Here is a 12,266-nt window from a genome sequence, read left to right as displayed (position 1 = left end):
TATACTTTGTGGTCTTTTTTCTTCAAAAAGTAAATGTCCTTTTCCTAAGATGTGATGTCAGTATACTGGGAGAGTGGTGAGGTGTGAGTGAGGGTGCTGATTTCTTGTTTCTCAGGCTTACTCTGTAACAGGTGGCTGGAATTCCTGGGTTGCTGCGCACTGCAAATGCTGTTTCCTTGCATGATGCTTGTATTTAGCTTATAAGATGGAGACCAGAATATATGACTTTGGGTCATTTTGAGGGATAAGTGGAAATAGAAGTAAAGTTCCCGGAGATATGCTGACAGAAACGGGAAGTGACACCCACAGTGTTCAGCGCAGCCTCCCTGCAGTAGCAGTGGGTGGGGCCGACTCCCCTGCCAGGTGAAGTGCTGGGCGCTGAAAAGGAGCGGACGACTGCATTGGCTTGTGGAGGAAACTCAGGGTCTACGAAGAGCTGAGTGAAGGGCGCCACCCTATCGAACCGGTGGCACATGAGGCTTCCACAGGTGTACGTGCTTAAAACAGAATTGAAGTTGATATCACTGGGGGAGGAAGGATGTGGAGCAAAGCTGGATTTTTCTGAGCAGACTGTTGAGATGGTTTTGTTGGAACCATATAAATCTCACATAATTACAGAACAAAAGTTGAAATTGAGTAAAAACTCAGAAAAGCTTGATTTTCTGTTGTAAGGGTTTGTACCTTATCCCTACGTTTTCCCCCAGTTCTTTGCAGGCCTTATGACCCGCACATTTAAATCCGTGCTCAAACACTTAGTGACTAGACCAAGACCGGTGGCTCTTTTCCTTTTAATCCTGCCTCATTTAATCCTGTTATCACCCCTTCAGGCTCTTGGCTTAGGTAACCATGAACTTCCCTAAACTCTAGGAAAGGCAAGGTGATCCTGGCCCCCTTGTTCTTTTGCAACATCCCCAATACATGGAAGATTCCTGGCACCTGCGCGCGCTCTGCGTTGGCAACTGAGGATACGAAGGTGAGCAGGGGACAGATTGACACCCAAGAGGGTATTATGAAACAAAATAATTTGAGAACATGAGGAAGGATTCTAACCTGGGGTGGAAAACCCAATATTAAAGGAAGGTAGAAGTTTTTAGGCAAAGAAGAAAACAAAGCTCATCTGAAATAGTCGGGAAGTGTCTGAGCAGGGTCAGAGATGGACAAATAGCACCGTGTGTAAGGCGTGAAAGCAATTCGGTGTTGGAAGCAGAATGAGGTCAGTGCCAGTTAGGGAGCGCCCACAGGTCACTGCTCAGCTCTTTCCCACAGCACAGAACCCTTCGAGACAGCACAGTGAGGCAAAGGGAGGCAGCTGCTTTGTGGCCGCAGGCCTTTGGCTCAGGAATTCTAGCTGCCCCATGCTCCACGTAGCAGCCCCAAGTGCCAGGGATTTAGCATCTGAACGCCTACCAAGGAATGCCGGTTGGGAAGTTTCCATGATGGGAAGTTCTCTAGAGATTAAGCTGGGAATGACAGGATTGCATCCTGAGCAATGTAGAAAATAGATGAGGGAGATGAAGGTGGGGCATGGTAACAAGTTAAGCATCTCGTGAATTACTAGTTATAAACAATTCAGATGTCCTTAATGAGGACTGAGGAGCGTGGAGGAAGAGGCGTGGAGAGGTATTTGAAAGGACTGTTAGGTTGGATTTAGTGAGTTAAGGGTAGGGTGGGGTCAAGGATGAACGTGTAGAAGGAAGATTGTTGGGGAAGTACAGTTTGGGGTGTGTTGACTTTGAGGTGAGTGGTGAGACCTGTGGGTGGGGTGAGTGCAAGCCAGGTTATACGCGGCTGACGCTCGGGGAGGGTGACACGGAGAGAGGGCCTGAGAATGCCGGGTTCTAAATCATAATGGGATTAACTGATCGCCTTTCAAACAGCTCTGCTATAAAGTTGCTTTATGTGGTTCTAAGCTGTGGCTCCAGGTGCCTGCAGGCCAGCACCGGAGCAGCCTCGGCCTGGGAGATAGATCTGTGTCTGCATCTATCTAATGCGTTGACTTTTTTAGTTGATCCTCAGTGAAGACTTTTAACTTAACGATTATCACCATTATGCTAATGATGCCCAAATTTCTGGCTCGTTTTCTCATACAAGCTCCTGTGTGGTATTTTTGGCTGTTACTAATAGCAGGAATTCACACCAGCACAGAGTAAATGAGTGCCTTTGCTGGATTCCTTCTCTCTTTGGAAACACTATTTGCTTAGGCATTCATTCTCAGACTCTCTGAGCTTTCATTCATTCAACAAAATTTGAGTGCCTCCTCTAGTCATTAAGTTTGACTCCCCCAAACTTTCAGATGTCAGTTTGGAGAGGTCTTGGGTGTAGAGAGCGCAGTCCTCAGGTGACCTCTGAGAAAAGTTGCATTAGCTCCCCTTTCAGCCGCACAGGGTGAGTTCTCCCATGAGGCAGAGACATTTCGTTATATCCAAAAGGGCGGATTTATTATTATTATTATTTTAAAGATTTATTTATTTATACAAGAGCTGGGGTACAGGCCAGAGGCGCGGGAAGGTGAGAGAATTCACCAGAGTGGGGAGCAGAACAGGCAGAAGGACCAAAATACACTGCTGAGGGGAGCAGCGGGCAAGTCAGGAGAGGTCTGCGCGCCATGTAGGTTGCTCCCTGGCCTGCCGGGGATTGAACCCGTGCTGCAGAGGCTGCGGACAGCTTCATAGGTTGCGTCTTAACTCCTTGCGCCACCAGGGAGGCCCCTGCCCAGATTTTTTACTCTTAGCCTCCATCCTCTCCATCTCTCTGCCGTCCACTTCTTTCAGACTTGTTCTCAGCACCTCCCGGAACAGACTAGCACGGCTTGTAGGCTTCGGTACTGACACAGCTGTTTATTATTCACTAAACAAGTGAGTTATTGCCCCCTCCCGCCATGAAACATTTTTTCCTAGTTGCCCTCCCTCGGTACGTAGATGCAACGTGTTATCATATCTAAGGTCACCCCTCACCCCAGCAGAGTTTTGATCCCTTTGGCAGGGGGAGAGGGTGTGATATTAACCCCACTGAGAATACATGCCCTAGGCCATGGGTCCTTCATGTTTTGTGGGACATACACAGACTTAAGAATGTGACAGAAACTGTGGACTCTACCCCCAAAAATACACACAGACATATATAATGCCCTGAAGCAAAAGTGCCAGGAAGTTCATGGCTCCCAATTTATGTACCTCTGCATTTAACTGAATCCCTTCAGAGCCCTTAAGGGAACTCATTCTATTAATTTGTCTCCTAACAGTGTTGAAAGGTGCCTGGCACATACAATAATTGTAAAAATAATAACAGCTAATGTTTACTGAGCTCTTACTATGTGCCAGGCACTGTACTGATTATTTCACATGCATTATCTCAGTTGATCCTCACAACCCTCTACAGTAGATTCTGCTACTACCACCCTTTTTTAGGATAGGGAAACTGATAGTAAATTACTGGACTGAGTGGTAGATGCAGTAACTGAACCAAGGTCTGTGTGAATCCAGAGTCTGGCTTAGCCACCTTATATTTACTTAAATACTTGTTGAACCCAAGTGAATGTCTTGGTTTTCTATTTACTGGCTTTTTATGTAAGATCCCCTCTTTTTACCTGGATTAGAAGCGCCTGGAGGGTAGGAATTTTGCTAGTCTGGATCTATATGGTACCTAGTAGTGCTGCCTTTGCTTGTCCCATTTTACCCTCCCCATTCGGAGCAGAGTGGGTAGAAGCAGAGATAGACTACCGATGGGTGTCTGGAGCTGAGTATCCAATTTAATGAATCAGTGGTAAGTGAAGTTCCACCAGGAAGCGGTATAAGGCAGCGCTTGAACGCCCTGGAAAGCTATGAAACCAGTGACCTACATATACACTGTATGAATCCACTTACGTGAAACTGGGGGGAAGACAAATCTATGGTGACAGGAAGATTCGTGATTGCCAAGGATGGGGAGATTGACTGCAGAGGGGCACAAAGGAGTTTCTGGGGGCAAAGGAGATGCTACTTTCCTCAATTTCTAATAGGGAACAGGGAGGTTCCAGATTCCCTGCCCCGCCCAAGGAAGGGTGGAGCTGAGCAGGGAGGAGGAAAAGCTGGAGGAGGCAGGGAGAAGGAAGGAAGATCCGGGAGAGCCAGGAGACCTGGAGGGGGCACATGGAGCAGAGACATGGGAGAAAGCTGCACCTGCTCCTCGGCTTTGGGCCTGTACCAAGGGCTAGGGCGGCATGGAAGGAGCTACTTGAAACAGATGTGGGTGAAAGACGTGTGTGGGGGTTAACAATGGCAGCCTTCATCTTGATTTTGTGTTGGAGACCCCTGAGGTGTAAAGTGCTGAAGCAAGGAAAGCGTCAGGGTCACGACTGGAAGACTTTTCAACAGGGGCTGGAAGACCGGCCTGGGGCCAGACCGTGCTGTCCTCGTATCAGCAAAGCTAAGTCTGAGGGAGAAACAGGTGTGGGAACAAAACACCCTGATAACGGGAACCTGGGCGGTGGACGTGTGCCAGAACAATACTGCGATCTAAGAGAATGACTCATTGTCTTGTAACTAAACGAACCTAAAAGGGAGGGGAGTGGCGGTTTGTCTCAATAAAAATGAGTTGCACCGGACACTTGGGGTGCTTGAGCTCGGACTGAGAAGCCTTGAGTCCCCTGCGTCTGCTTCTCGTAAACTCTATTTTGTGTCATTTCTTTGTTTCTTGGTTCTTTTGGATTCTGTTCCTCAACCCTGTTCACCGGAGCTCGACTCCAGAAATTTTGATTTTGCTCTTTGCCTTCCAGGCTTATCTGGCTGTTTCTGCCCCTTCCTTATGGGTCCCCACCAGAAGATGCTTTAGACTGTGACAAACTTTGGGCCCCCAGTGGCCATGCTTTGGGCCAACCCTATTTGGCTGGGCATTTACCTACGAGGGCGTGGGTAACCTTGGTTGCTTGATTTGGAAACTATATTTCTTCTCTTTATTGAAGAGAAGATAAAGTTTGTATTAAAGTTTCCATTTAAGGTCTCGTGCACTAGAGTATGTTTTGCTGTCATGTGGCAGATGGCAGGATCTATTTAAAGCAGGCAGATTTGGGGTCCCTGGGGTACCCCTCACCCTGCCTGGTCACAGAGGAACTCCAGGCCAGATAGCTTCATCGTCAGTTCTTGCAGATGGAAAGATAATTTTGGAGCCTCTGATAGATTTTTTACAGGCTTTAATACTGAATCTGGGACAGGCCACCTTCCCCTGAACACATCTCGGGCCGTCTCCCCGTCTCAGAGGGGGCCTCCCCGCCTTCTCCTGCCGCCTCTGCCCCTAGCCCGTGCCTCTAGGCACAGGTGTCAGCATTTACACACGCGCACACCTGTGCTCTCTTGGCGCACACCTGTGCTCTCTTGGCCCCGGTGTCCATAATTACAGGTGCGCGTGCCCGGCCCATGCCCCTCGGCATCCACCCCCCAGGCGCCAGGGCATAAAAAAGTCTGGTTTTTAACTTCTTTACCCTATAGGGTGCCTATAGGGGTGTATACATTTGTTAAAACTCAGAACTAGAGACTTAAAATGAATTTATAAAGAATAAGGGCTCTGGATCTAAATTGCTTGGGCTCAAATCTAGTTTTGCCATTTGAGTTGTCCGATTATATCAACTTAACCAGTTCCTCACTCTCAGCCTCCGTAGGTGATCATCTCATAAGGTGAAGGGGGAGGGGAATGAGCTAGTCAGTATAAAGTGGTCAGAAAAGTGCCCAAGTCAGATAATGCTCTAACAATGCTACCATCATTGCCAAGTGCCCATCCACCACCGCCTGCACCATAGCTTCATCTTCCCATCAGTATAAGCCATTAGTGGAGAAGCGCTGAGTCTAGAAGATGTCTGCACTAGCAAGCGGAGGTAGGGTGTGTGAATTGCTCCTGGCTTTTACACTGCTGGCCTCTGGCCCTCACCTGCAGCCTTGAATGCAGGACGCACTTGGGAGCATGGGCTCAGGGCGCGTGTGCCTGATTGCGGACACCTGAGCCTAGAGGCTGAGCATATAATGGTGGCGTCAGCGACAGGGACAGCTACCGCAGAACTGCTAGAGAGGACGCACACAGGCTACAAGATGAGGCTACAAGAGAAGGCCAGAGAAAGCCCCAAGAGAAAGAGTAAAGATTCTCCAGGGGCTGGGAGGCTTCCAGCTTCCCAGCCCCCTGGCCTCCCTGCCTTGCCAGCCTGTGGGTTTGACTCACAATTGGCATGGAAAGAGCCTTAAAGCCTGAAGAAGCCACAGGACTCCAGGACTCTCCTTTGCTCGTCGGCCCAAATGGATAAAGAACCTGCGCTGTGCTTGCTGGCACTGTATGGGGCAACTCTGAGCAGGCAATTATTTTATGTCTTTCTTTGTTTTTAAAGATTTATTTATGCATACAAGAGCTGGAGTGTAGGCCAGAAGTGTGGAGGGGGGGAGAGGACTCACCAGAGACAGTGGGGAGCAGAACAGGCAGATCTACTGAAATGCACTGCTGAGGGGAGCAATGGGGAGGCAGGAGAGGTCTGGGACACCATGTGGGTCAGCTCCCTGGTGCCACCAGGGAGGCCCACGATTAGGTGACTGAGTAGCGACTGGAGTGATAAAGGGAGGAGGTAGTTGCAGGAAACAGGATCCCAGTGCCCAGGTCCTCTGTCTGCAGGGCACCTGGGAGGCTCAGCAGGGACACTCGTGAGGTGAAACCTGGGAGAGAGGCAAAGAAAGGGGCTGGGGAGGTGGGCAGTGGCGAATGCACAAGGGCTCTTAGCTATTGGTTAGGAGTTTGGATTTAATTCTTAATATGATGGGAATAAAAGAGAGGGAGATTTGAAGAAGGGGAGTGATAAGTGATTAGGTCTCATTAAAACTTTAAAAAGAAATCATGGGGGCCTCCCTGGTGGCAAAAGGGGTTAAGCACAGCACTATGAAGCTTGCGGCAGTCACTGCAGCACGAGTTCAGTCCTTGGCCAGGGAGCAACCCACATGGTGCCCCAGACCCCTCCTATCTCCCCGCTGTTCCCCTCAGCAGTGGATTTCAGTCGATCTGCCTGTTTTGCTCCCCACTCTGTCTCTGGTGCATCCTCTCAACCCCACCTCTGCATAAATAAAATAAATCTTAAAAAAACAGAGAGACTCAGCAGCAAACACACAGACAGCATGCAAGTCATGGGGCTGTCGCCGGAGGTGATCCAGGGAGGAGGACTTGGGACTGAGTGCCCAGGAACCCTAATATTAATGGGCCCAGCAAAGGGGACTGTGACGGAGTGACTGGTGAGGTGCATGGGGCCTGTTACACTGGGAAAAACATTGATATCTTGCCTCAGAACTCAGAAAAAACAAATAGCTTTCTCTCTGAGAGGACAAGATCTGTTTCATCAAGTAGTGGCTGAGTGGTATTACGTGAAGTCACCTGAGGAGAAATGGCTCTCCCTGCCAGCAGGACCTGGCTATACCCTAATTGAAACTATTAACATATTTAAGTAAAGTGGGTGTTAGCCTGAAGAGGGGGCAGTATTGAAAGCCTAGTAAAAAGGGAGAGTCCCTGAGGCCACGTGGGTCCCAAGGCATCCTGGAAAGAGTTCTCCACACACCAGAGTACTCCAGGAGCCCAGCCAGGCTGCCCAGAGCCCGGTCCTGGGGGGAGGATGCGAGCCAAGGAGAGTACTCTGAACCACTGGCACCACTCCTTATGGGGCATGGCCAGAGGCCATCAAAGATATAAATACTCATGTTCAGCCATTGTGCATTTATGTTTACGGTATGATTCTGATTTGGCTTAAGGGAGAGAATGTGCTGGACACGCAGACAGGAGTTTTCTTTCAGTCTGAGTGACAGTTAAGTTTAGTTACAGTGCATGAACACTTGTATTGTGGCTTTATACTTCAGTAAACTTGGTTGGAACAAGAGTATTTCCAAGATGTAGCTTTGGAGTCGGGAAATCCAGGCCCACATTCTGTCAGTGGTCAAATTCAACCCCGCAAAGGCCCAGTAAGGCTCTGGGATTCAGCCTGCGGGTCCCTCCGGGCAACACCTCCCAGCATCCTGGAACCTCTGCTTTTAGTAGAGCATCACGCACTGTGACATCCGAAAGGGATTGCTGCAGCATCTCAGACAAGCCCTTGCATTTCCAAATGAGGTTCAGAGAGGCAGAGACCTTGACCCAAGAGCCCGCTGTGGGGATCCGGGTCAGAGCCCCTGCCAGCGCTCTGTCCAGAATACCCGATGGTCTTACCTGGGACAGGTAGACACAGCCAAGGCGACCGCCCCCAGCCACCACGTGGCCCTCACCCCGGAGCAGGGGCCACCACCAGCGCTGCACCCCCGGCTTCCTGAGCCCGGTTGTTGGTGCAGCTTCCCCCCCCCTCCCCGTCCAGAAGCAGAACCTTTCACCTGGTCGGCTATTTTTTGGGCCTGGGATTGTGCAAAAATTTTCCATATTTATTATTGGACCTGACAGCATTCCCAGGCCTCAAAAATAACCTCCCAGATCGCATCAAATCTGATGTGATCAGCTCGAGGGGGGCACCTGGACGGGGGCAGTGGACGGGTGGAACGAGCCCCGCCGCTCCTCCCTGCCCTGGAAGCCGAGGCGCGCGCCCGTGGCGGTGGGGGCCGCACGCGAGCGTGGGAAGGCGGCCGCGGGAGCCTCTCCGCGTCCTCGGAGCAGATGCACGCGAGGCCAGAGGTCCGGCGGGTGAGGCCCCGGCCCCCTTCGCCTGCTCCCCACGCCCCTCTCCTGCCGCGGCGGGCGGGCGGGTCTGCGCCGCGAGGTGGCCTGGGCGGCCCTGGAGGCGATGGCGGGGCCCGCAGGCCGCCCCCCCGCGCGGGGGAAACCCGCTCTTTGTTGTTCCACGCGGCCCCTCGCCGCGCTGAACCGGGGTCCCCTCCCGGCACGGGGGGCTCGGGCCGGGGCTGGGCAGCCGCGGGGGGCGAGGGGCGAGCCAGGGCCGCGCGGCGGCAGAGGCCCCGCGAGTTCCCGGCGGAGCCCCCCCGTCCAGCTCGGGGGCCGGGGCCGCGCGGGGGCCGCCCGCTCGCCGCCGGCCCGACGCCCCCGCCCCGCCTCCCTCGGGCCCCGCCGCCCGGCCCCGGGGGGGGGCGGGGAGGGGCGCCGCGGCCGTCGGGCGACGACGCACCCGCGCGCCCCGCGTCCCGTCCCTCCGCCCCCGCAATGGTCTCTCCCGCGGGGAGGGGCGAGCGCGCCGGCTGCAGTGCGCTCCGCGTCCCCGAGCGGTCGCCGCGCCAGCCGGCCGGACCCCCGCCCGCCGGGCCCGCGCGCAGCCAGGTGAGCCGGGGCCCCGCAGCCATCTTCCCGGGGCCGGGCCGGGCCGGGCCGGGCCGGGGCTGTCGGCCGCGGCACCCGCGCGTCCGCCCCTGCGCGGGAGCGGGGCTGCGGGGCGCGGGGGTTCGTCTCGCCGCGGCCCGGCCCGCGCCCTCCGCAGGTGCCCGCGCCGGGGGGGGGGGGGTTGCTCCGGGGGGCCGGGTTCCCGCAAACCGCAGCCCCCTCCGCCCTGCGCCCCCTCCCCCCCCATGACAAATGACCTTGGCTGGGACCGGGGCGCGGATGCTGCCTCGGCTGCTGCCGGGGCCCGCGGGGGGCGGCGGAGCTCGGGCAGGTGAGGGGGGCGCGGGGGGCTCGCGGGGGTCGCGGGGCCCGGCGGGGGTCGGGGCGGCGCGGGGGCGCGGGGGCGCGGGGGCGCGGGAGCGGGGCCCGGTTGGGGGAAGGGCGCCTTCCAGCTGCAGGACCCGGCGAGGGGAGGCGGCCCGGGGCCCGGCGGCGGATTCCGGGGTCTGGTCCCCAACTGGGGGCGAGATGAGGCGGGGGAGGGGTCGCGGGGGGTGCGGGCGCCGCTGCCCGCTGCGCGGGGCTCCCTGCATCCCCGCATCCCCGCCTCGTGCCGCCGCCTCACGTCCCCAGCGCCTTCTCAGCTGACACCATCATCTGTTTTCCCTCAACTGTGGGCGCCTCATCCTCCGAGCCCGGGGAAGGAGACGGGCGCGCCGGCTGCCCTGGGTGGCGGCTCCATCGCCATCGGTGGCAGCGAGAGGTGCTCCTGGACCTTCTCCCCCGGGGCCCCCCGCAATGTTTTGATGAGAGACTGCTGGTTAATGACCTTGTCACCCGGGCTAGGGTGGCCGGGAATCCGGGGTTACCACAGTCAGGGACTTGGGGGTGGGGTGGGGGGTTCTGTGGAGCCCCTGGACCCTGCTCTTATCCGGGCTGAGTGAATTGTCCTGAAAGGCATTTCTCGGAAGCCCCCTCTCCAAAGCCCCGGCACCCCCTCCAGCCTCTGCAGAAAATCTCCTGAGCACATTTTCCCAGGCAGGTGAGGCTAGCTGAGGGCCGGACTGATGGCGGACCCTGAGTCTTGCCTCCTTTAACCCCTGCCACCCTCGGGTGCTCAGCACAGGCTTAGCCACCCTGTGCTGCTTTGGGGACTAAAAATAGCACACTTCTCCACCAGGTCCGAGCTTTGCCTCCTGCCTCTCTCCCCAGGGCCTGCTGGCTCCGGGGAGCTGGCCGTGGAGCCATCATCCTGCTATGGCCCCGGGGGGTCCTTTTCTACCCCTCACGAAGCTCTTGGGATAAATGGGGTCACCCAGCATAGGGTATGGCTCCAGGTGGGTCCGCCTGCTTCCATTAGGGTCTGGGGAGAAATCCTGTCCGGGAAAGCAAGGAGAGATCAAATTGCCATGCAATGAGGAGGTTCAGTTTCTCTCCCTGAGGGGGGGCATCTGAACCCCACACAAAAAAGGTGACATGGTCTGTGTGTCTGGCCCTCGTGGCCCACTGCTTCCGTCCTGAGGGGGGAGGCGCTGCTTGCCAGAGCTTCTCTGAAACACATAGCATTCTACTCCTTTCCACCAGGGCGCTTGCGAGTGAGTGTGTGTGTGTGTGTGTGTGTGTGTGTGTGTGTGTGTGCCACATTTAATGAAGGCCCTGGATAGGTGGGGGCAGAAGAAAAAGGGATATTTTTAGTGGAATGATCTTTGATCAGAACCTGGCCCTGCTTCCTTTGCTTCTGTGGAGGAAGGGGGGGCTCTCCTATGCCTCCCTCTGGAGGATGTATTTTTTGGAGGGGTGGCCCAAGCCCCCCTTCATCCACACCAGCCTCCTACGCAATGCGGTATTTGTAGGCTCCTTTTTCCTTGACTTCTGGGGGAGGAGCAGAAAGGATTAGGGGGATTAGGAAGGGGAGGCCCTGGAGGAATGAGGTGCATCTGTAGACCTTAGACCCCTCATGTTCGAAATGTGTCTGATCAGTCATTTCCATCCCCTTCCCTAGTGCGCTTGGCCCACGCCGAGGGCAGGTGGGCCCAGCCAGTCACAACAACTCGTACTAGTTTTTGATCCTCTTCTTCCTCAACCTCAGGTTTCAGATCTCCCCCCGCCCTTTTTTTGAGTCTCCCCTTGTTTGTCTGATAATGTAGCCCAGCTGCGGGGTTCGTCTGGACGCAGAGGGAGGGCCCTTGCATTCTGTTTGGGAGGATATGGGGTTGGGGGGGGGAGGGCAACAGCAGAAACAAATACCACTCCCCGCTTTTCTTGCTGCTTTTGGCTTCTTCCACATTTTTCTATGTACTAGGAAGGACACTAAGATGTCTGGACTAATATGTACTGTAAGATTAAATTCTCACATAGACTGGGAAGAATGGAGATGGTTACCCCCAATATACGTATCAGGAAACTGAGGCTTAAGGAGGTCAGGTCACTTGCCCGCGATGAGTCAGTAGGTGCAGGGCCGCCCTGTGCCTCGCACTGGCCCAGCGTTCCCCTTGCCGCTGTCCCTCTCTGCTGCTCACCCTAAAACACCCAGAGGTGACTTTTGCCGTGGGTCCGGTGAGAGAGTAGAGGGCATTCCTCTATGTCGCTAACACGGCGCGGGCCTAGAGTAGCGTATGCTGCCACCCCACTGTGTTGCTGTCGCCAGTCACGCTCGTTGTCACCAGCCCTGAGGCCAGGGACGGTGAAAAGGAGCTTATATGCGCGGGCTCGGTTTACCCTTGTTTTACCTTCTGAAGTAAGGGGCAGCTGAGGCTTGGAGGTGCAGAAACAGGCCCACGGTCACTTAGCTGGTAAGTGCTGGAGCAGGAAGACAAACCCGTCTGCTAGATGCTGGAAGCCAAGTAGTTACCCACCAGGCTATGCTGAGAGGAGGCCCCATCTTGTGAGGCCTGCACAGGGCATCCGAGGGAGAGACTGGATGCCTCACCTTCAGGCGCCATCAGTGGGCTCAAGGCAACAGGCTGGGGCACTTGGGGCTCCTTCTACAGAGTCTCCCCAAGCGCCACCCCCAATCAGAAACC

This window comes from Talpa occidentalis, unplaced genomic scaffold (assembly GCF_014898055.3).
Source record: "Talpa occidentalis isolate TD23 unplaced genomic scaffold, MPIMG_talOcc4v2.1 talOcc4.9, whole genome shotgun sequence".
Classification (NCBI taxonomy): domain Eukaryota; kingdom Metazoa; phylum Chordata; class Mammalia; order Eulipotyphla; family Talpidae; genus Talpa; species Talpa occidentalis.
The sequence above is the reverse complement of the archived record's forward strand: the minus strand, read 5'-3'. Positions refer to the sequence as shown.